Source organism: Hyla sarda, unplaced genomic scaffold, assembly GCF_029499605.1.
Source record: "Hyla sarda isolate aHylSar1 unplaced genomic scaffold, aHylSar1.hap1 scaffold_181, whole genome shotgun sequence".
In the NCBI taxonomy this organism is placed as follows: Eukaryota; Metazoa; Chordata; class Amphibia; order Anura; family Hylidae; genus Hyla; species Hyla sarda.
The window spans coordinates 14,785-35,099 of NW_026608456.1; the positions used below are offsets into that span (position 1 = coordinate 14,785).

At 45.9% G+C, this 20,315-nt stretch overlaps 9 non-coding genes across 9 annotated transcripts; all 9 read left to right on the forward strand.

The window, feature by feature from the left end:
* Positions 1 to 168: 168 nt before the first annotated feature.
* On the forward strand, positions 169 to 359 carry LOC130314163 (U2 spliceosomal RNA). Its single transcript, XR_008861902.1, has one exon. It is a non-coding gene; the product is annotated as a U2 spliceosomal RNA (small nuclear RNA).
* Positions 360 to 2,437: 2,078 nt separating this feature from the next.
* On the forward strand, positions 2,438 to 2,628 carry LOC130314175 (U2 spliceosomal RNA). Its single transcript, XR_008861913.1, has one exon. It is a non-coding gene; the product is annotated as a U2 spliceosomal RNA (small nuclear RNA).
* A 2,086-nt stretch (positions 2,629 to 4,714) lies between these two features.
* Positions 4,715 to 4,905, forward strand: LOC130314187 (U2 spliceosomal RNA). The gene has a single exon (XR_008861924.1). It is a non-coding gene; the product is annotated as a U2 spliceosomal RNA (small nuclear RNA).
* Positions 4,906 to 6,991: 2,086 nt separating this feature from the next.
* Positions 6,992 to 7,182, forward strand: LOC130314199 (U2 spliceosomal RNA). Its single transcript, XR_008861935.1, has one exon. It is a non-coding gene; the product is annotated as a U2 spliceosomal RNA (small nuclear RNA).
* Positions 7,183 to 9,270: 2,088 nt separating this feature from the next.
* LOC130314211 (U2 spliceosomal RNA) lies at positions 9,271 to 9,461 on the forward strand. The gene has a single exon (XR_008861946.1). It is a non-coding gene; the product is annotated as a U2 spliceosomal RNA (small nuclear RNA).
* A 2,094-nt stretch (positions 9,462 to 11,555) lies between these two features.
* LOC130314223 (U2 spliceosomal RNA) lies at positions 11,556 to 11,746 on the forward strand. The gene has a single exon (XR_008861957.1). It is a non-coding gene; the product is annotated as a U2 spliceosomal RNA (small nuclear RNA).
* A 2,090-nt stretch (positions 11,747 to 13,836) lies between these two features.
* Positions 13,837 to 14,027, forward strand: LOC130314235 (U2 spliceosomal RNA). The gene has a single exon (XR_008861968.1). It is a non-coding gene; the product is annotated as a U2 spliceosomal RNA (small nuclear RNA).
* Positions 14,028 to 16,115: 2,088 nt separating this feature from the next.
* Positions 16,116 to 16,306, forward strand: LOC130314248 (U2 spliceosomal RNA). The gene has a single exon (XR_008861979.1). It is a non-coding gene; the product is annotated as a U2 spliceosomal RNA (small nuclear RNA).
* A 2,088-nt stretch (positions 16,307 to 18,394) lies between these two features.
* On the forward strand, positions 18,395 to 18,585 carry LOC130314261 (U2 spliceosomal RNA). The gene has a single exon (XR_008861990.1). It is a non-coding gene; the product is annotated as a U2 spliceosomal RNA (small nuclear RNA).
* Positions 18,586 to 20,315: the final 1,730 nt, after the last annotated feature.

Sequence of the window (20,315 nt, forward strand, 5' to 3'; positions counted from 1 at the left end):
CTTGCTGCTTAGCAATAATGGTATGGGTTTAGGTTCTGCTGTGTGTACTGGTGGTTGACTGCCCCCCAGCCCAGAGTGTGCATGGAAAATTGTCTGGCAGCCTCCCTGACAGCAAGCAGTGATAGTGCCCATGAAGGGGACCTTGTTGGGCCCGCCCCTTTCACGGTTATCGCTTCTCGGCCTTTTGGCTAAGATCAAGTGTAGTATCTGTTCTTATCAGTTTAATATCTGATACGTCCCCTATCTGGGGACCATATATTAAATGGATTTTTGAGAACGGGGGCCGATTTCGAAGCTTGCTTCCGTCGCCCTATGCATTGACCCGATATGGCAGTATCTTCGGGTACAGTGCACCACCCCCTTACAGGGTTAAAAAGAAAGATTCCTACTTTCATTGCTACCTGCTTGCTGGCTAGCCAGCTAGCCAGCCCTGTGGGCCTTGCTGCTGCTGCTGCAGCCAAAAAACAAAAGGTGGTGCTGCTGCTGCTTCTGCTGCTTCTGCTTCTGCTTGTGTCTGGCCGCTGTTGGAGCGTCCAGGCACAGGACTTCTGCTGCTGCTGACTAAATGGCCTCCTTAATTGGATCATTTGAGTAGCCAGCACACCTGTGCAGGTAGGGCATGACATGATAGGCAGCTGCCTTGATAGCGGGTGGGTGCTGAATGTTCCTAATTGACAAAATAAGATTAATGCTTATGAAGAAATATAAAATCTCATCCCTTCCCCAATATCGCGCCACACCCCTACCCCTTAATTCCCTGGTTGAACTTGATGGACATATGTCTTTTTTCGACCGTACTAACTATGTAACTATGTAACATAACATGGGGGGGGTCTCCTGGCTGTTCACACAGGTGTGTCATTGCTGTACATTGACCATGCATTGCTTCTGTGGTATTGCAAAGGCAAAGACAAATGCTTCCAGCCATCCATTGCACTAATGGATTGGTCATCAGCTGGCTGTCTATGTCCCGCATCAATATAGACCAAAGTACAGAGGGTTAGGCTATGCTATTGTGCACCTACCTGATGCATCAGAAGGTGCGAGGCCCTTGCTAAATTCTGTGCACAGACTTTGAGATCTATACTTTAGACTGTATCTAAACCTGCTCCAACATGGACTGACATTCTGGCCTACTTTCAGCCGATGCGACTTGTCTGTCGCTGAACAGTCGCTTTTTATGTATTCAGCACCTATGTATAATGTTGTAAAAATGCTCTAGAAGCTAAAGTCGCAGAAATGTCACACATATTTGGCCTGCAACTTTCTGTGCGACAAATTCAGACAGGAAAAATCAGTATAAATCCTTAGAAAATTATCCCCCAGTGTCTCCATCTGCTGGCGGTATTGAATAAGCATTGCTGCACTGATGGGGTATGCATTAGACGAAAAAAAAGAAGAAAAAGAAGAATAATACGCCCAGAAAAGAGGCGAAAAGGAGAAAAACGTAAAAAAACGTGAAAAAAAAGTAAGAGGAAGAGAAGGGAAAAAAAGGTGGAAATGGGTTTAAAAGTGATTTCGGCGGAGAAATATATATATATATATATATATATATATATATATACGCGCACACACACACATATATATAAACGTATTCTCCGTTGAGATATTGCAGCCGCTGCTGTGTCCAGGCCCAGGAGCCTTAGCACTGTGCTGTGATGTCACTCAATACCACTGACATCACTAGGTGTAAACAACATCTCTCCTTTGCTGTGTATGTGACTATGGAGCTGTTTGGTGATGTCGTCTATTATGGCCTTCATAGAAGCAACAGGAGATTGTTGCATCCATCTAGAACCCTCAGAACTACAGTGCTATGATGTCACTCACTTCCACAGGCCTTGCAGAGTGTAAACAACAACAACCCAGCTTTGTTGTGTATGTAACCATAGGGATTTGTGATGTCACCTAGAACCTTCACAGCAGCGACAGCTTTATGAGGAGCATCAGCACTGCTCTGCCTGAGCAGAACCATCACCGCCATAGGTTGTCAAATAACCCGGATTTAACCCACACAGGTAAGTCCAATGGGGTGCAGGCATGTCCTCTATGCTTACAGCTTCCCGTGGGTGTTGGTTTGATACCGTTTGGGGACAGCCAAGGAGGCATCTGCAGGCAACAAAGGTAGGTGTGTGCTTGTGTGTGTGTTTCCTATGCAGATCCTAAGCCCAGTGTCACATGCAAGTAGGAGGAGTAAGAAGGGTTCCTGGCAAATCCGGGTTATGGATTGCATTTAAAAAGGCCCCGTGGGAGTGCAATGGGCCCCTGTCTTGCTGCTTAGCAATAATGGTATGGGTTTAGGTTCTGCTGTGTGTACTGGTGGTTGACTGCCCCCCAGCCCAGAGTGTGCATGGAAAATTGTCTGGCAGCCTCCCTGACAGCAAGCAGTGATAGTGCCCATGAAGGGGACCTTGTTGGGCCCGCCCCTTTCACGGTTATCGCTTCTCGGCCTTTTGGCTAAGATCAAGTGTAGTATCTGTTCTTATCAGTTTAATATCTGATACGTCCCCTATCTGGGGACCATATATTAAATGGATTTTTGAGAACGGGGGCCGATTTCGAAGCTTGCTTCCGTCGCCCTATGCATTGACCCGATATGGCAGTATCTTCGGGTACAGTGCACCACCCCCTTACAGGGTTAAAAAGAAAGATTCCTACTTTCATTGCTACCTGCTTGCTGGCTAGCCAGCTAGCCAGCCCTGTGGGCCTTGCTGCTGCTGCTGCAGCCAAAAAACAAAAGGTGGTGCTGCTGCTGCTTCTGCTGCTTCTGCTTCTGCTTGTGTCTGGCCGCTGTTGGAGCGTCCAGGCACAGGACTTCTGCTGCTGCTGACTAAATGGCCTCCTTAATTGGATCATTTGAGTAGCCAGCACACCTGTGCAGGTAGGGCATGACATGATAGGCAGCTGCCTTGATAGCGGGTGGGTGCTGAATGTTCCTAATTGACAAAATAAGATTAATGCTTATGAAGAAATATAAAATCTCATCCCTTCCCCAATATCGCGCCACACCCCTACCCCTTAATTCCCTGGTTGAACTTGATGGACATATGTCTTTTTTCGACCGTACTAACTATGTAACTATGTAACATAACATGGGGGGGGTCTCCTGGCTGTTCACACAGGTGTGTCATTGCTGTACATTGACCATGCATTGCTTCTGTGGTATTGCAAAGGCAAAGACAAATGCTTCCAGCCATCCATTGCACTAATGGATTGGTCATCAGCTGGCTGTCTATGTCCCGCATCAATATAGACCAAAGTACAGAGGGTTAGGCTATGCTATTGTGCACCTACCTGATGCATCAGAAGGTGCGAGGCCCTTGCTAAATTCTGTGCACAGACTTTGAGATCTATACTTTAGACTGTATCTAAACCTGCTCCAACATGGACTGACATTCTGGCCTACTTTCAGCCGATGCGACTTGTCTGTCGCTGAACAGTCGCTTTTTATGTATTCAGCACCTATGTATAATGTTGTAAAAATGCTCTAGAAGCTAAAGTCGCAGAAATGTCACACATATTTGGCCTGCAACTTTCTGTGCGACAAATTCAGACAGGAAAAATCAGTATAAATCCTTAGAAAATTATCCCCCAGTGTCTCCATCTGCTGGCGGTATTGAATAAGCATTGCTGCACTGATGGGGTATGCATTAGACGAAAAAAAAGAAGAAAAAGAAGAATAATACGCCCAGAAAAGAGGCGAAAAGGAGAAAAACGTAAAAAAACGTGAAAAAAAAGTAAGAGGAAGAGAAGGGAAAAAAAGGTGGAAATGGGTTTAAAAGTGATTTCGGCGGAGAAATATATATATATATATATATATATATATATATATATATATATACGCGCACACACACACATATATATAAACGTATTCTCCGTTGAGATATTGCAGCCGCTGCTGTGTCCAGGCCCAGGAGCCTTAGCACTGTGCTGTGATGTCACTCAATACCACTGACATCACTAGGTGTAAACAACATCTCTCCTTTGCTGTGTATGTGACTATGGAGCTGTTTGGTGATGTCGTCTATTATGGCCTTCATAGAAGCAACAGGAGATTGTTGCATCCATCTAGAACCCTCAGAACTACAGTGCTATGATGTCACTCACTTCCACAGGCCTTGCAGAGTGTAAACAACAACAACCCAGCTTTGTTGTGTATGTAACCATAGGGATTTGTGATGTCACCTAGAACCTTCACAGCAGCGACAGCTTTATGAGGAGCATCAGCACTGCTCTGCCTGAGCAGAACCATCACCGCCATAGGTTGTCAAATAACCCGGATTTAACCCACACAGGTAAGTCCAATGGGGTGCAGGCATGTCCTCTATGCTTACAGCTTCCCGTGGGTGTTGGTTTGATACCGTTTGGGGACAGCCAAGGAGGCATCTGCAGGCAACAAAGGTAGGTGTGTGCTTGTGTGTGTGTTTCCTATGCAGATCCTAAGCCCAGTGTCACATGCAAGTAGGAGGAGTAAGAAGGGTTCCTGGCAAATCCGGGTTATGGATTGCATTTAAAAAGGCCCCGTGGGAGTGCAATGGGCCCCTGTCTTGCTGCTTAGCAATAATGGTATGGGTTTAGGTTCTGCTGTGTGTACTGGTGGTTGACTGCCCCCCAGCCCAGAGTGTGCATGGAAAATTGTCTGGCAGCCTCCCTGACAGCAAGCAGTGATAGTGCCCATGAAGGGGACCTTGTTGGGCCCGCCCCTTTCACGGTTATCGCTTCTCGGCCTTTTGGCTAAGATCAAGTGTAGTATCTGTTCTTATCAGTTTAATATCTGATACGTCCCCTATCTGGGGACCATATATTAAATGGATTTTTGAGAACGGGGGCCGATTTCGAAGCTTGCTTCCGTCGCCCTATGCATTGACCCGATATGGCAGTATCTTCGGGTACAGTGCACCACCCCCTTACAGGGTTAAAAAGAAAGATTCCTACTTTCATTGCTACCTGCTTGCTGGCTAGCCAGCTAGCCAGCCCTGTGGGCCTTGCTGCTGCTGCTGCAGCCAAAAAACAAAAGGTGGTGCTGCTGCTGCTTCTGCTGCTTCTGCTTCTGCTTGTGTCTGGCCGCTGTTGGAGCGTCCAGGCACAGGACTTCTGCTGCTGCTGACTAAATGGCCTCCTTAATTGGATCATTTGAGTAGCCAGCACACCTGTGCAGGTAGGGCATGACATGATAGGCAGCTGCCTTGATAGCGGGTGGGTGCTGAATGTTCCTAATTGACAAAATAAGATTAATGCTTATGAAGAAATATAAAATCTCATCCCTTCCCCAATATCGCGCCACACCCCTACCCCTTAATTCCCTGGTTGAACTTGATGGACATATGTCTTTTTTCGACCGTACTAACTATGTAACTATGTAACATAACATGGGGGGGGTCTCCTGGCTGTTCACACAGGTGTGTCATTGCTGTACATTGACCATGCATTGCTTCTGTGGTATTGCAAAGGCAAAGACAAATGCTTCCAGCCATCCATTGCACTAATGGATTGGTCATCAGCTGGCTGTCTATGTCCCGCATCAATATAGACCAAAGTACAGAGGGTTAGGCTATGCTATTGTGCACCTACCTGATGCATCAGAAGGTGCGAGGCCCTTGCTAAATTCTGTGCACAGACTTTGAGATCTATACTTTAGACTGTATCTAAACCTGCTCCAACATGGACTGACATTCTGGCCTACTTTCAGCCGATGCGACTTGTCTGTCGCTGAACAGTCGCTTTTTATGTATTCAGCACCTATGTATAATGTTGTAAAAATGCTCTAGAAGCTAAAGTCGCAGAAATGTCACACATATTTGGCCTGCAACTTTCTGTGCGACAAATTCAGACAGGAAAAATCAGTATAAATCCTTAGAAAATTATCCCCCAGTGTCTCCATCTGCTGGCGGTATTGAATAAGCATTGCTGCACTGATGGGGTATGCATTAGACGAAAAAAAAGAAGAAAAAGAAGAATAATACGCCCAGAAAAGAGGCGAAAAGGAGAAAAACGTAAAAAAACGTGAAAAAAAAGTAAGAGGAAGAGAAGGGAAAAAAAGGTGGAAATGGGTTTAAAAGTGATTTCGGCGGAGAAATATATATATATATATATATATATATATATATATATATATATACGCGCACACACACACATATATATAAACGTATTCTCCGTTGAGATATTGCAGCCGCTGCTGTGTCCAGGCCCAGGAGCCTTAGCACTGTGCTGTGATGTCACTCAATACCACTGACATCACTAGGTGTAAACAACATCTCTCCTTTGCTGTGTATGTGACTATGGAGCTGTTTGGTGATGTCGTCTATTATGGCCTTCATAGAAGCAACAGGAGATTGTTGCATCCATCTAGAACCCTCAGAACTACAGTGCTATGATGTCACTCACTTCCACAGGCCTTGCAGAGTGTAAACAACAACAACCCAGCTTTGTTGTGTATGTAACCATAGGGATTTGTGATGTCACCTAGAACCTTCACAGCAGCGACAGCTTTATGAGGAGCATCAGCACTGCTCTGCCTGAGCAGAACCATCACCGCCATAGGTTGTCAAATAACCCGGATTTAACCCACACAGGTAAGTCCAATGGGGTGCAGGCATGTCCTCTATGCTTACAGCTTCCCGTGGGTGTTGGTTTGATACCGTTTGGGGACAGCCAAGGAGGCATCTGCAGGCAACAAAGGTAGGTGTGTGCTTGTGTGTGTGTTTCCTATGCAGATCCTAAGCCCAGTGTCACATGCAAGTAGGAGGAGTAAGAAGGGTTCCTGGCAAATCCGGGTTATGGATTGCATTTAAAAAGGCCCCGTGGGAGTGCAATGGGCCCCTGTCTTGCTGCTTAGCAATAATGGTATGGGTTTAGGTTCTGCTGTGTGTACTGGTGGTTGACTGCCCCCCAGCCCAGAGTGTGCATGGAAAATTGTCTGGCAGCCTCCCTGACAGCAAGCAGTGATAGTGCCCATGAAGGGGACCTTGTTGGGCCCGCCCCTTTCACGGTTATCGCTTCTCGGCCTTTTGGCTAAGATCAAGTGTAGTATCTGTTCTTATCAGTTTAATATCTGATACGTCCCCTATCTGGGGACCATATATTAAATGGATTTTTGAGAACGGGGGCCGATTTCGAAGCTTGCTTCCGTCGCCCTATGCATTGACCCGATATGGCAGTATCTTCGGGTACAGTGCACCACCCCCTTACAGGGTTAAAAAGAAAGATTCCTACTTTCATTGCTACCTGCTTGCTGGCTAGCCAGCTAGCCAGCCCTGTGGGCCTTGCTGCTGCTGCTGCAGCCAAAAAACAAAAGGTGGTGCTGCTGCTGCTTCTGCTGCTTCTGCTTCTGCTTGTGTCTGGCCGCTGTTGGAGCGTCCAGGCACAGGACTTCTGCTGCTGCTGACTAAATGGCCTCCTTAATTGGATCATTTGAGTAGCCAGCACACCTGTGCAGGTAGGGCATGACATGATAGGCAGCTGCCTTGATAGCGGGTGGGTGCTGAATGTTCCTAATTGACAAAATAAGATTAATGCTTATGAAGAAATATAAAATCTCATCCCTTCCCCAATATCGCGCCACACCCCTACCCCTTAATTCCCTGGTTGAACTTGATGGACATATGTCTTTTTTCGACCGTACTAACTATGTAACTATGTAACATAACATGGGGGGGGTCTCCTGGCTGTTCACACAGGTGTGTCATTGCTGTACATTGACCATGCATTGCTTCTGTGGTATTGCAAAGGCAAAGACAAATGCTTCCAGCCATCCATTGCACTAATGGATTGGTCATCAGCTGGCTGTCTATGTCCCGCATCAATATAGACCAAAGTACAGAGGGTTAGGCTATGCTATTGTGCACCTACCTGATGCATCAGAAGGTGCGAGGCCCTTGCTAAATTCTGTGCACAGACTTTGAGATCTATACTTTAGACTGTATCTAAACCTGCTCCAACATGGACTGACATTCTGGCCTACTTTCAGCCGATGCGACTTGTCTGTCGCTGAACAGTCGCATTTTATGTATTCAGCACCTATGTATAATGTTGTAAAAATGCTCTAGAAGCTAAAGTCGCAGAAATGTCACACATATTTGGCCTGCAACTTTCTGTGCGACAAATTCAGACAGGAAAAATCAGTATAAATCCTTAGAAAATTATCCCCCAGTGTCTCCATCTGCTGGCGGTATTGAATAAGCATTGCTGCACTGATGGGGTATGCATTAGACGAAAAAAAAGAAGAAAAAGAAGAATAATACGCCCAGAAAAGAGGCGAAAAGGAGAAAAACGTAAAAAAACGTGAAAAAAAAGTAAGAGGAAGAGAAGGGAAAAAAAGGTGGAAATGGGTTTAAAAGTGATTTCGGCGGAGAAATATATATATATATATATATATATATATATATATATATATATATACGCGCACACACACACATATATATAAACGTATTCTCCGTTGAGATATTGCAGCCGCTGCTGTGTCCAGGCCCAGGAGCCTTAGCACTGTGCTGTGATGTCACTCAATACCACTGACATCACTAGGTGTAAACAACATCTCTCCTTTGCTGTGTATGTGACTATGGAGCTGTTTGGTGATGTCGTCTATTATGGCCTTCATAGAAGCAACAGGAGATTGTTGCATCCATCTAGAACCCTCAGAACTACAGTGCTATGATGTCACTCACTTCCACAGGCCTTGCAGAGTGTAAACAACAACAACCCAGCTTTGTTGTGTATGTAACCATAGGGATTTGTGATGTCACCTAGAACCTTCACAGCAGCGACAGCTTTATGAGGAGCATCAGCACTGCTCTGCCTGAGCAGAACCATCACCGCCATAGGTTGTCAAATAACCCGGATTTAACCCACACAGGTAAGTCCAATGGGGTGCAGGCATGTCCTCTATGCTTACAGCTTCCCGTGGGTGTTGGTTTGATACCGTTTGGGGACAGCCAAGGAGGCATCTGCAGGCAACAAAGGTAGGTGTGTGCTTGTGTGTGTGTTTCCTATGCAGATCCTAAGCCCAGTGTCACATGCAAGTAGGAGGAGTAAGAAGGGTTCCTGGCAAATCCGGGTTATGGATTGCATTTAAAAAGGCCCCGTGGGAGTGCAATGGGCCCCTGTCTTGCTGCTTAGCAATAATGGTATGGGTTTAGGTTCTGCTGTGTGTACTGGTGGTTGACTGCCCCCCAGCCCAGAGTGTGCATGGAAAATTGTCTGGCAGCCTCCCTGACAGCAAGCAGTGATAGTGCCCATGAAGGGGACCTTGTTGGGCCCGCCCCTTTCACGGTTATCGCTTCTCGGCCTTTTGGCTAAGATCAAGTGTAGTATCTGTTCTTATCAGTTTAATATCTGATACGTCCCCTATCTGGGGACCATATATTAAATGGATTTTTGAGAACGGGGGCCGATTTCGAAGCTTGCTTCCGTCGCCCTATGCATTGACCCGATATGGCAGTATCTTCGGGTACAGTGCACCACCCCCTTACAGGGTTAAAAAGAAAGATTCCTACTTTCATTGCTACCTGCTTGCTGGCTAGCCAGCTAGCCAGCCCTGTGGGCCTTGCTGCTGCTGCTGCAGCCAAAAAACAAAAGGTGGTGCTGCTGCTGCTTCTGCTGCTTCTGCTTCTGCTTCTGCTTGTGTCTGGCCGCTGTTGGAGCGTCCAGGCACGGGACTTCTGCTGCTGCTGACTAAATGGCCTCCTTAATTGGATCATTTGAGTAGCCAGCACACCTGTGCAGGTAGGGCATGACATGATAGGCAGCTGCCTTGATAGCGGGTGGGTGCTGAATGTTCCTAATTGACAAAATAAGATTAATGCTTATGAAGAAATATAAAATCTCATCCCTTCCCCAATATCGCGCCACACCCCTACCCCTTAATTCCCTGGTTGAACTTGATGGACATATGTCTTTTTTCGACCGTACTAACTATGTAACTATGTAACATAACATGGGGGGGGTCTCCTGGCTGTTCACACAGGTGTGTCATTGCTGTACATTGACCATGCATTGCTTCTGTGGTATTGCAAAGGCAAAGACAAATGCTTCCAGCCATCCATTGCACTAATGGATTGGTCATCAGCTGGCTGTCTATGTCCCGCATCAATATAGACCAAAGTACAGAGGGTTAGGCTATGCTATTGTGCACCTACCTGATGCATCAGAAGGTGCGAGGCCCTTGCTAAATTCTGTGCACAGACTTTGAGATCTATACTTTAGACTGTATCTAAACCTGCTCCAACATGGACTGACATTCTGGCCTACTTTCAGCCGATGCGACTTGTCTGTCGCTGAACAGTCGCTTTTTATGTATTCAGCACCTATGTATAATGTTGTAAAAATGCTCTAGAAGCTAAAGTCGCAGAAATGTCACACATATTTGGCCTGCAACTTTCTGTGCGACAAATTCAGACAGGAAAAATCAGTATAAATCCTTAGAAAATTATCCCCCAGTGTCTCCATCTGCTGGCGGTATTGAATAAGCATTGCTGCACTGATGGGGTATGCATTAGACGAAAAAAAAGAAGAAAAAGAAGAATAATACGCCCAGAAAAGAGGCGAAAAGGAGAAAAACGTAAAAAAACGTGAAAAAAAAGTAAGAGGAAGAGAAGGGAAAAAAAGGTGGAAATGGGTTTAAAAGTGATTTCGGCGGAGAAATATATATATATATATATATATATATATATATATATATATATATACGCGCACACACACACATATATATAAACGTATTCTCCGTTGAGATATTGCAGCCGCTGCTGTGTCCAGGCCCAGGAGCCTTAGCACTGTGCTGTGATGTCACTCAATACCACTGACATCACTAGGTGTAAACAACATCTCTCCTTTGCTGTGTATGTGACTATGGAGCTGTTTGGTGATGTCGTCTATTATGGCCTTCATAGAAGCAACAGGAGATTGTTGCATCCATCTAGAACCCTCAGAACTACAGTGCTATGATGTCACTCACTTCCACAGGCCTTGCAGAGTGTAAACAACAACAACCCAGCTTTGTTGTGTATGTAACCATAGGGATTTGTGATGTCACCTAGAACCTTCACAGCAGCGACAGCTTTATGAGGAGCATCAGCACTGCTCTGCCTGAGCAGAACCATCACCGCCATAGGTTGTCAAATAACCCGGATTTAACCCACACAGGTAAGTCCAATGGGGTGCAGGCATGTCCTCTATGCTTACAGCTTCCCGTGGGTGTTGGTTTGATACCGTTTGGGGACAGCCAAGGAGGCATCTGCAGGCAACAAAGGTAGGTGTGTGCTTGTGTGTGTGTTTCCTATGCAGATCCTAAGCCCAGTGTCACATGCAAGTAGGAGGAGTAAGAAGGGTTCCTGGCAAATCCGGGTTATGGATTGCATTTAAAAAGGCCCCGTGGGAGTGCAATGGGCCCCTGTCTTGCTGCTTAGCAATAATGGTATGGGTTTAGGTTCTGCTGTGTGTACTGGTGGTTGACTGCCCCCCAGCCCAGAGTGTGCATGGAAAATTGTCTGGCAGCCTCCCTGACAGCAAGCAGTGATAGTGCCCATGAAGGGGACCTTGTTGGGCCCGCCCCTTTCACGGTTATCGCTTCTCGGCCTTTTGGCTAAGATCAAGTGTAGTATCTGTTCTTATCAGTTTAATATCTGATACGTCCCCTATCTGGGGACCATATATTAAATGGATTTTTGAGAACGGGGGCCGATTTCGAAGCTTGCTTCCGTCGCCCTATGCATTGACCCGATATGGCAGTATCTTCGGGTACAGTGCACCACCCCCTTACAGGGTTAAAAAGAAAGATTCCTACTTTCATTGCTACCTGCTTGCTGGCTAGCCAGCTAGCCAGCCCTGTGGGCCTTGCTGCTGCTGCTGCAGCCAAAAAACAAAAGGTGGTGCTGCTGCTGCTTCTGCTGCTTCTGCTTCTGCTTGTGTCTGGCCGCTGTTGGAGCGTCCAGGCACAGGACTTCTGCTGCTGCTGACTAAATGGCCTCCTTAATTGGATCAATTGAGTAGCCAGCACACCTGTGCAGGTAGGGCATGACATGATAGGCAGCTGCCTTGATAGCGGGTGGGTGCTGAATGTTCCTAATTGACAAAATAAGATTAATGCTTATGAAGAAATATAAAATCTCATCCCTTCCCCAATATCGCGCCACACCCCTACCCCTTAATTCCCTGGTTGAACTTGATGGACATATGTCTTTTTTCGACCGTACTAACTATGTAACTATGTAACATAACATGGGGGGGGTCTCCTGGCTGTTCACACAGGTGTGTCATTGCTGTACATTGACCATGCATTGCTTCTGTGGTATTGCAAAGGCAAAGACAAATGCTTCCAGCCATCCATTGCACTAATGGATTGGTCATCAGCTGGCTGTCTATGTCCCGCATCAATATAGACCAAAGTACAGAGGGTTAGGCTATGCTATTGTGCACCTACCTGATGCATCAGAAGGTGCGAGGCCCTTGCTAAATTCTGTGCACAGACTTTGAGATCTATACTTTAGACTGTATCTAAACCTGCTCCAACATGGACTGACATTCTGGCCTACTTTCAGCCGATGCGACTTGTCTGTCGCTGAACAGTCGCTTTTTATGTATTCAGCACCTATGTATAATGTTGTAAAAATGCTCTAGAAGCTAAAGTCGCAGAAATGTCACACATATTTGGCCTGCAACTTTCTGTGCGACAAATTCAGACAGGAAAAATCAGTATAAATCCTTAGAAAATTATCCCCCAGTGTCTCCATCTGCTGGCGGTATTGAATAAGCATTGCTGCACTGATGGGGTATGCATTAGACGAAAAAAAAGAAGAAAAAGAAGAATAATACGCCCAGAAAAGAGGCGAAAAGGAGAAAAACGTAAAAAAACGTGAAAAAAAAGTAAGAGGAAGAGAAGGGAAAAAAAGGTGGAAATGGGTTTAAAAGTGATTTCGGCGGAGAAATATATATATATATATATATATATATATATATATATATATATATATACGCGCACACACACACATATATATAAACGTATTCTCCGTTGAGATATTGCAGCCGCTGCTGTGTCCAGGCCCAGGAGCCTTAGCACTGTGCTGTGATGTCACTCAATACCACTGACATCACTAGGTGTAAACAACATCTCTCCTTTGCTGTGTATGTGACTATGGAGCTGTTTGGTGATGTCGTCTATTATGGCCTTCATAGAAGCAACAGGAGATTGTTGCATCCATCTAGAACCCTCAGAACTACAGTGCTATGATGTCACTCACTTCCACAGGCCTTGCAGAGTGTAAACAACAACAACCCAGCTTTGTTGTGTATGTAACCATAGGGATTTGTGATGTCACCTAGAACCTTCACAGCAGCGACAGCTTTATGAGGAGCATCAGCACTGCTCTGCCTGAGCAGAACCATCACCGCCATAGGTTGTCAAATAACCCGGATTTAACCCACACAGGTAAGTCCAATGGGGTGCAGGCATGTCCTCTATGCTTACAGCTTCCCGTGGGTGTTGGTTTGATACCGTTTGGGGACAGCCAAGGAGGCATCTGCAGGCAACAAAGGTAGGTGTGTGCTTGTGTGTGTGTTTCCTATGCAGATCCTAAGCCCAGTGTCACATGCAAGTAGGAGGAGTAAGAAGGGTTCCTGGCAAATCCGGGTTATGGATTGCATTTAAAAAGGCCCCGTGGGAGTGCAATGGGCCCCTGTCTTGCTGCTTAGCAATAATGGTATGGGTTTAGGTTCTGCTGTGTGTACTGGTGGTTGACTGCCCCCCAGCCCAGAGTGTGCATGGAAAATTGTCTGGCAGCCTCCCTGACAGCAAGCAGTGATAGTGCCCATGAAGGGGACCTTGTTGGGCCCGCCCCTTTCACGGTTATCGCTTCTCGGCCTTTTGGCTAAGATCAAGTGTAGTATCTGTTCTTATCAGTTTAATATCTGATACGTCCCCTATCTGGGGACCATATATTAAATGGATTTTTGAGAACGGGGGCCGATTTCGAAGCTTGCTTCCGTCGCCCTATGCATTGACCCGATATGGCAGTATCTTCGGGTACAGTGCACCACCCCCTTACAGGGTTAAAAAGAAAGATTCCTACTTTCATTGCTACCTGCTTGCTGGCTAGCCAGCTAGCCAGCCCTGTGGGCCTTGCTGCTGCTGCTGCAGCCAAAAAACAAAAGGTGGTGCTGCTGCTGCTTCTGCTGCTTCTGCTTCTGCTTGTGTCTGGCCGCTGTTGGAGCGTCCAGGCACAGGACTTCTGCTGCTGCTGACTAAATGGCCTCCTTAATTGGATCATTTGAGTAGCCAGCACACCTGTGCAGGTAGGGCATGACATGATAGGCAGCTGCCTTGATAGCGGGTGGGTGCTGAATGTTCCTAATTGACAAAATAAGATTAATGCTTATGAAGAAATATAAAATCTCATCCCTTCCCCAATATCGCGCCACACCCCTACCCCTTAATTCCCTGGTTGAACTTGATGGACATATGTCTTTTTTCGACCGTACTAACTATGTAACTATGTAACATAACATGGGGGGGGTCTCCTGGCTGTTCACACAGGTGTGTCATTGCTGTACATTGACCATGCATTGCTTCTGTGGTATTGCAAAGGCAAAGACAAATGCTTCCAGCCATCCATTGCACTAATGGATTGGTCATCAGCTGGCTGTCTATGTCCCGCATCAATATAGACCAAAGTACAGAGGGTTAGGCTATGCTATTGTGCACCTACCTGATGCATCAGAAGGTGCGAGGCCCTTGCTAAATTCTGTGCACAGACTTTGAGATCTATACTTTAGACTGTATCTAAACCTGCTCCAACATGGACTGACATTCTGGCCTACTTTCAGCCGATGCGACTTGTCTGTCGCTGAACAGTCGCTTTTTATGTATTCAGCACCTATGTATAATGTTGTAAAAATGCTCTAGAAGCTAAAGTCGCAGAAATGTCACACATATTTGGCCTGCAACTTTCTGTGCGACAAATTCAGACAGGAAAAATCAGTATAAATCCTTAGAAAATTATCCCCCAGTGTCTCCATCTGCTGGCGGTATTGAATAAGCATTGCTGCACTGATGGGGTATGCATTAGACGAAAAAAAAGAAGAAAAAGAAGAATAATACGCCCAGAAAAGAGGCGAAAAGGAGAAAAACGTAAAAAAACGTGAAAAAAAAGTAAGAGGAAGAGAAGGGAAAAAAAGGTGGAAATGGGTTTAAAAGTGATTTCGGCGGAGAAATATATATATATATATATATATATATATATATATATATATATATACGCGCACACACACACATATATATAAACGTATTCTCCGTTGAGATATTGCAGCCGCTGCTGTGTCCAGGCCCAGGAGCCTTAGCACTGTGCTGTGATGTCACTCAATACCACTGACATCACTAGGTGTAAACAACATCTCTCCTTTGCTGTGTATGTGACTATGGAGCTGTTTGGTGATGTCGTCTATTATGGCCTTCATAGAAGCAACAGGAGATTGTTGCATCCATCTAGAACCCTCAGAACTACAGTGCTATGATGTCACTCACTTCCACAGGCCTTGCAGAGTGTAAACAACAACAACCCAGCTTTGTTGTGTATGTAACCATAGGGATTTGTGATGTCACCTAGAACCTTCACAGCAGCGACAGCTTTATGAGGAGCATCAGCACTGCTCTGCCTGAGCAGAACCATCACCGCCATAGGTTGTCAAATAACCCGGATTTAACCCACACAGGTAAGTCCAATGGGGTGCAGGCATGTCCTCTATGCTTACAGCTTCCCGTGGGTGTTGGTTTGATACCGTTTGGGGACAGCCAAGGAGGCATCTGCAGGCAACAAAGGTAGGTGTGTGCTTGTGTGTGTGTTTCCTATGCAGATCCTAAGCCCAGTGTCACATGCAAGTAGGAGGAGTAAGAAGGGTTCCTGGCAAATCCGGGTTATGGATTGCATTTAAAAAGGCCCCGTGGGAGTGCAATGGGCCCCTGTCTTGCTGCTTAGCAATAATGGTATGGGTTTAGGTTCTGCTGTGTGTACTGGTGGTTGACTGCCCCCCAGCCCAGAGTGTGCATGGAAAATTGTCTGGCAGCCTCCCTGACAGCAAGCAGTGATAGTGCCCATGAAGGGGACCTTGTTGGGCCCGCCCCTTTCACGGTTATCGCTTCTCGGCCTTTTGGCTAAGATCAAGTGTAGTATCTGTTCTTATCAGTTTAATATCTGATACGTCCCCTATCTGGGGACCATATATTAAATGGATTTTTGAGAACGGGGGCCGATTTCGAAGCTTGCTTCCGTCGCCCTATGCATTGACCCGATATGGCAGTATCTTCGGGTACAGTGCACCACCCCCTTACAGGGTTAAAAAGAAAGATTCCTACTTTCATTGCTACCTGCTTGCTGGCTAGCCAGCTAGCCAGCCCTGTGGGCCTTGCTGCTGCTGCTGCAGCCAAAAAACAAAAGGTGGTGCTGCTGCTGCTTCTGCTGCTTCTGCTTCTGCTTGTGTCTGGCCGCTGTTGGAGCGTCCAGGCACAGGACTTCTGCTGCTGCTGACTAAATGGCCTCCTTAATTGGATCATTTGAGTAGCCAGCACACCTGTGCAGGTAGGGCATGACATGATAGGCAGCTGCCTTGATAGCGGGTGGGTGCTGAATGTTCCTAATTGACAAAATAAGATTAATGCTTATGAAGAAATATAAAATCTCATCCCTTCCCCAATATCGCGCCACACCCCTACCCCTTAATTCCCTGGTTGAACTTGATGGACATATGTCTTTTTTCGACCGTACTAACTATGTAACTATGTAACATAACATGGGGGGGGTCTCCTGGCTGTTCACACAGGTGTGTCATTGCTGTACATTGACCATGCATTGCTTCTGTGGTATTGCAAAGGCAAAGACAAATGCTTCCAGCCATCCATTGCACTAATGGATTGGTCATCAGCTGGCTGTCTATGTCCCGCATCAATATAGACCAAAGTACAGAGGGTTAGGCTATGCTATTGTGCACCTACCTGATGCATCAGAAGGTGCGAGGCCCTTGCTAAATTCTGTGCACAGACTTTGAGATCTATACTTTAGACTGTATCTAAACCTGCTCCAACATGGACTGACATTCTGGCCTACTTTCAGCCGATGCGACTTGTCTGTCGCTGAACAGTCGCTTTTTATGTATTCAGCACCTATGTATAATGTTGTAAAAATGCTCTAGAAGCTAAAGTCGCAGAAATGTCACACATATTTGGCCTGCAACTTTCTGTGCGACAAATTCAGACAGGAAAAATCAGTATAAATCCTTAGAAAATTATCCCCCAGTGTCTCCATCTGCTGGCGGTATTGAATAAGCATTGCTGCACTGATGGGGTATGCATTAGACGAAAAAAAAGAAGAAAAAGAAGAATAATACGCCCAGAAAAGAGGCGAAAAGGAGAAAAACGTAAAAAAACGTGAAAAAAAAGTAAGAGGAAGAGAAGGGAAAAAAAGGTGGAAATGGGTTTAAAAGTGATTTCGGCGGAGAAATATATATATATATATATATATATATATATATATATATATATATACGCGCACACACACACATATATATAAACGTATTCTCCGTTGAGATATTGCAGCCGCTGCTGTGTCCAGGCCCAGGAGCCTTAGCACTGTGCTGTGATGTCACTCAATACCACTGACATCACTAGGTGTAAACAACATCTCTCCTTTGCTGTGTATGTGACTATGGAGCTGTTTGGTGATGTCGTCTATTATGGCCTTCATAGAAGCAACAGGAGATTGTTGCATCCATCTAGAACCCTCAGAACTACAGTGCTATGATGTCACTCACTTCCACAGGCCTTGCAGAGTGTAAACAACAACAACCCAGCTTTGTTGTGTATGTAACCATAGGGATTTGTGATGTCACCTAGAACCTTCACAGCAGCGACAGCTTTATGAGGAGCATCAGCACTGCTCTGCCTGAGCAGAACCATCACCGCCATAGGTTGTCAAATAACCCGGATTTAACCCACACAGGTAAGTCCAATGGGGTGCAGGCATGTCCTCTATGCTTACAGCTTCCCGTGGGTGTTGGTTTGATACCGTTTGGGGACAGCCAAGGAGGCATCTGCAGGCAACAAAGGTAGGTGTGTGCTTGTGTGTGTGTTTCCTATGCAGATCCTAAGCCCAGTGTCACATGCAAGTAGGAGGAGTAAGAAGGGTTCCTGGCAAATCCGGGTTATGGATTGCATTTAAAAAGGCCCCGTGGGAGTGCAATGGGCCCCTGTCTTGCTGCTTAGCAATAATGGTATGGGTTTAGGTTCTGCTGTGTGTACTGGTGGTTGACTGCCCCCCAGCCCAGAGTGTGCATGGAAAATTGTCTGGCAGCCTCCCTGACAGCAAGCAGTGATAGTGCCCATGAAGGGGACCTTGTTGGGCCCGCCCCTTTCACGGTTATCGCTTCTCGGCCTTTTGGCTAAGATCAAGTGTAGTATCTGTTCTTATCAGTTTAATATCTGATACGTCCCCTATCTGGGGACCATATATTAAATGGATTTTTGAGAACGGGGGCCGATTTCGAAGCTTGCTTCCGTCGCCCTATGCATTGACCCGATATGGCAGTATCTTCGGGTACAGTGCACCACCCCCTTACAGGGTTAAAAAGAAAGATTCCTACTTTCATTGCTACCTGCTTGCTGGCTAGCCAGCTAGCCAGCCCTGTGGGCCTTGCTGCTGCTGCTGCAGCCAAAAAACAAAAGGTGGTGCTGCTGCTGCTTCTGCTGCTTCTGCTTCTGCTTGTGTCTGGCCGCTGTTGGAGCGTCCAGGCACAGGACTTCTGCTGCTGCTGACTAAATGGCCTCCTTAATTGGATCATTTGAGTAGCCAGCACACCTGTGCAGGTAGGGCATGACATGATAGGCAGCTGCCTTGATAGCGGGTGGGTGCTGAATGTTCCTAATTGACAAAATAAGATTAATGCTTATGAAGAAATATAAAATCTCATCCCTTCCCCAATATCGCGCCACACCCCTACCCCTTAATTCCCTGGTTGAACTTGATGGACATATGTCTTTTTTCGACCGTACTAACTATGTAACTATGTAACATAACATGGGGGGGGTCTCCTGGCTGTTCACACAGGTGTGTCATTGCTGTACATTGACCATGCATTGCTTCTGTGGTATTGCAAAGGCAAAGACAAATGCTTCCAGCCATCCATTGCACTAATGGATTGGTCATCAGCTGGCTGTCTATGTCCCGCATCAATATAGACCAAAGTACAGAGGGTTAGGCTATGCTATTGTGCACCTACCTGATGCATCAGAAGGTGCGAGGCCCTTGCTAAATTCTGTGCACAGACTTTGAGATCTATACTTTAGACTGTATCTAAACCTGCTCCAACATGGACTGACATTCTGGCCTACTTTCAGCCGATGCGACTTGTCTGTCGCTGAACAGTCGCTTTTTATGTATTCAGCACCTATGTATAATGTTGTAAAAATGCTCTAGAAGCTAAAGTCGCAGAAATGTCACACATATTTGGCCTGCAACTTTCTGTGCGACAAATTCAGACAGGAAAAATCAGTATAAATCCTTAGAAAATTATCCCCCAGTGTCTCCATCTGCTGGCGGTATTGAATAAGCATTGCTGCACTGATGGGGTATGCATTAGACGAAAAAAAAGAAGAAAAAGAAGAATAATACGCCCAGAAAAGAGGCGAAAAGGAGAAAAACGTAAAAAAACGTGAAAAAAAAGTAAGAGGAAGAGAAGGGAAAAAAAGGTGGAAATGGGTTTAAAAGTGATTTCGGCGGAGATATATATATATATATATATATATATATATATATATATATATATACGCGCACACACACACATATATATAAACGTATTCTCCGTTGAGATATTGCAGCCGCTGCTGTGTCCAGGCCCAGGAGCCTTAGCACTGTGCTGTGATGTCACTCAATACCACTGACATCACTAGGTGTAAACAACATCTCTCCTTTGCTGTGTATGTGACTATGGAGCTGTTTGGTGATGTCGTCTATTATGGCCTTCATAGAAGCAACAGGAGATTGTTGCATCCATCTAGAACCCTCAGAACTACAGTGCTATGATGTCACTCACTTCCACAGGCCTTGCAGAGTGTAAACAACAACAACCCAGCTTTGTTGTGTATGTAACCATAGGGATTTGTGATGTCACCTAGAACCTTCACAGCAGCGACAGCTTTATGAGGAGCATCAGCACTGCTCTGCCTGAGCAGAACCATCACCGCCATAGGTTGTCAAATAACCCGGATTTAACCCACACAGGTAAGTCCAATGGGGTGCAGGCATGTCCTCTATGCTTACAGCTTCCCGTGGGTGTTGGTTTGA